The sequence below is a fragment of the Poecilia formosa genome, unplaced genomic scaffold (assembly GCF_000485575.1).
Source record: "Poecilia formosa unplaced genomic scaffold, Poecilia_formosa-5.1.2 Scaffold300, whole genome shotgun sequence".
NCBI lineage: Eukaryota > Metazoa > Chordata > Actinopteri > Cyprinodontiformes > Poeciliidae > Poecilia > Poecilia formosa.
In genome coordinates, this window is record NW_006800239.1 from 106,765 (window position 1) to 110,652 (window position 3,888).

General features: G+C 34.7%; 2 protein-coding genes across 2 annotated transcripts in view; both read left to right on the forward strand.

The window, feature by feature from the left end:
* LOC103152071 (early endosome antigen 1-like) overlaps positions 1-1,831 on the forward strand; it is a 20,560-nt gene extending 18,729 nt beyond the window's left edge. Inside the window, exons 17-19 of the mRNA XM_016660846.1 lie at positions 1,313-1,360; positions 1,521-1,568; positions 1,821-1,831. The gene's annotated coding sequence lies outside the window, so the exon portion shown is untranslated. The remainder of the gene's footprint in view (positions 1-1,312; positions 1,361-1,520; positions 1,569-1,820) is intronic.
* The window catches only part of LOC103152074 (uncharacterized), a 51,291-nt gene that overhangs the window by 39,705 nt on the left and 7,698 nt on the right, over positions 1-3,888 (forward strand). The gene's annotated exons all lie outside the window — the stretch shown is intronic.

A 3,888-nucleotide genomic window follows, 5' to 3' on the forward strand; every position in this document is an offset into this window, starting at 1 on the left:
AGATGTAGAGTAGCGGCTGGAGGTCCTCCATGATCCTGGGGTTCAAATATTCAGTTTTAGCCTCAACAACCACCTTCCAGTTGGACATTCGTCAGAAAGACGTTCTTGTCTGTTTTGAAGGGTAACATATGTTTTACTCTGAATTGTTTCAGTTGAGTTGAGTTGCAGTAAATCTGTGGTGAACTAAAGCACTGTGCAATCTTGTTAAATGGCATGATGAATAAATCAAACTTCATACTAATTGTTGTTTCCAAATAATAAGAGATTCACAGATTTTTTCTTCATTCTTCAGATCTGACCTTGAAGTAAAAGAAAAAGAACTGAAATCAGTTGGAGAAAGGTAGTATTCACATGAGCTGACAGAACTCATTACTATTCAATATACAGTATTTCTGAGTTTCAAGTTCACTCCATGGTGCATTAATTAGAGCGACATGGAATATTTGAAAAATATGTTATTGTTCAGAAGAAATATTCTGGTAATATTTTACAGTTTAAGTTTTTAGCGTTAATTGTGACCTTTTAAATCAATTTTATTGGACTTTGTTGAATTGTTAGACACAAAGAGCTTCCTACTCTATACTACATGAATTTAAATACTGTATATGCATGGACTAAATATTCAATTGTAAAATATTACAGAATTTCTTCAGAAAACTTGCTTTTTAATCTGCAGGCTGGTTATAAAACATAAATATTAATCTTTCAAAATGTTATTCACACAAAATGTAAAAGTGGCTTTAGAATTTAACAAATTTGTTGTTCAAGTTTCCTTAAAGTTGTTTTTTTAATGTTTTACATTTGGATAACAATACTGCATCTTCATTGATTTCTCAGAATCTGTAACAAATAAAATATATATATATTTTATTTTAAAACAGACTGGATGAAACAAAGACGACTTATGAAAATGAGCTCCATCAGAAGAGGTTGGTGTTCTATAAGTCTTCTCTTAAGACAATGTTCAGAGAAAATATTTACTTATAACCGGTTGCAGATCACAATTGGTCATTAGTAAAATGTCAGAAGAAAGTCTTATGAGGCCATGGAACATTTATTGAAATATTTAAACTGTTTTTCACTTTCTTTCTCAATCTACAGATCTGCTATAAGAGAAAATGAAAGCTTAAAGTCAGACATTAAAAGGTATTTTTAAGACGTCAAGCTAACAGAAAATGTTTCAGGTCCAGATATTAGGATGCTAAGTGTAAAGTTCACCTCACAGTTTCTAGATGATCAATGCATTGTAAGTTCTCTGATGTTCCTGTTGAATCTAATATAAAGAACATGATCTGTTATATCTTTAACTCAGACTGACTGACCTAAAGATTTCTCAGGAAAAGGAGATCCAGAGGATCAGGTCAGTGTTGTTCAGGGTCTGTTTACATGAGACTCTGATCTGAAAGAGATACTAATTAAAACATAGATTGAAGTTCCTAAAGTTTCATAGAATATTCAACTAACATCATATAATCCAATTTTTTTCTTACAAAATATTTACAATATTTCGTCCTGTACAGGTCTGCTTTAGGAGAAAAAGAACAACAAGTGAAATCAGCAAGTGAAAGGTAAAGTTAACTGCAATAGTGCAAAAAAAATTCTTACTTTCAAAATCCATGTAATAGTTCTAGTTTTACTAGGAAATTACGAAACACACTGCAACATCTGTGTTATGAGATAAGCCGAAATAAAACATGGCAATGTAAAATATTTTAATTATGTAAAAATTTCTCCTTGAGAGTTATAAAACAAACAAAGGCGATATGTTCCTGCATTATTGGTATTAAGATGAGTTTTTTTTCTGCTGTATCTTAAAACAGACTAACTGAGACAAAATCATCTTATGAAAATGAGATCCAGAAGATGAGGTAATTGTGTGCATTTGTTTTTGCATGAGCAAGTAACTAGACTGCATATAATGATCGACTGTGAATCATCAGCGATGTCTACATCAAAGCTCTTGTGATCTCATATTAATCTTAAATATGTTTCTCATATTTTCTTTGACATCAGGAAACAGGAAGGAGATCTGAAGTCAATCAATCAAAGGTATTGATATTACACAATGTGAAAGAACACATTACAGTTGAAATATGATACTTTGAAAATCTCAGTTGACTTTTAAGTTCTGGGATTTCATTCCAAGTTTGTGTAATTAAGGGTTTTATTTTGTCATTTTTACCACAGATTGACTAAAACAAACACATCACTGGAAAATGAGCTCCGTCAAATGAAGTAAGTTCAGAGTTGATTTTCATATGGCAAAATCACATGATGACATATGGAGATGTAGAGGAGCGGCTGGAGTTCCTACATGATCCTGGGGTTCAAATATTCAGTTTTAGCCTCATTCCATAAATTATTGACCATGGACATTTTCAACTTACAAGATCTAATAAAATAATGAAGACTCAAAATCTTATGAGTTTATTTAAACCTTTATTGAATAATGTTGTGGCGGCACTAGAAGGAAACTCAGATTTTCGTGGAAGGTTAATTTTAAATTGCTCAACAATGCCACCCTGGGAATTTCACCCAGAGATTATCTCTTGTTTAAGGCACACTGGTTCAGTTATGCATGGATTAAAACATCCGAGACAGTTTCAAAATTATAAAAAAAAACATTAAATTCTCTTGAAATTGTTTTTATAACCAGTTTCTTTTTAAAAGAAATCAAAGAAAATCACAGAAAATAGAAAAAAAAAAAACCTTTAACACCAGACGCATGAAAAACCCAAACTCAAGAATCACAGCACGCAGACGAGGAAAACACCGTCACCACACCAACACCGGACCTCAGCAACTGCAAAAAAAAAAATCATCAATATAACTATATCAAAAAGAACAAAATCAGCCCGACTAAATAAACAAAAGGGCTGTAAACAAAAGTAAAAAATTAAAATCAGACAATACAAGTTAACATTAAGACCAGGCGTGGCCCTGCCACAGCGGGAGATGAAACGGGCGCGCCGATGCCACACCCCAAACACGCTCCAATTAGGGCGGATAGCGCCGCCACAGTCCAACTTGAGAACAATTGTGCAGAAATCCGGGAGATTTACGTAGCCGGCGCAGAACAAAGCCGAACAGATCCGGGAAACAACCGCAGACAGAGCAGCAATGGTTCAACTGTGGGAAACCTATAAAAAATTTACCATTTTAAATAAAACTAAAAGAAATTGGAGCTTAGATGAGTGTTATTTTCTTACCTGCTGATCCACACAACATGCACACACACTCGCAGACCGAGGAAGAAAAGGAACGCAGCGCAGTGGCGTTTTACCTACGATCACACTTCAGTTTAGATTTTCTGACCAAGATCAGCTAAAGTGCAGGGAGAGAGAACACCTACCACCAGAACATCAGTGCAACATGCACCAGCCAGCGATTTGTTGCTTTCTGCTGCCCAGTGGCGCAACTGCACATTATTCAGGTGGGAAGGAACATCAGGGTGAAGGAGCGACGCTCACCGTCGCAAGCCACACAGTGGAAGAACAAAGACGACACATGCCTGAATGAACGCCGCAGCTCCCTTATATACACCACGCCCACTTCAAGAACCGGAACGTCTCACCTGGAAACTATTTGTGTGGAATTATGTATATTTCTATATCACTACAATTTATTTTTTTTGTTCTTTCCAGTTCCACTTTAAGACAGAAGGAGGAAAAAGTGGAATCATTAGGTCGAAGGTATTGATTCTGGAGAACATGATAGTACTGACTTTTCAATATAGATGATCATTTAGTGGTAAAATGTTAAAATGTAAATTACTTTGAGATTCTATTGGACCATGTTTTGAGTGGAATTGTGTTTGTATCCTTCACTTATATTAACTCTAAATTACTGTTTATATTTCTACAGTTTGTCAGACATGGATAAGAACCT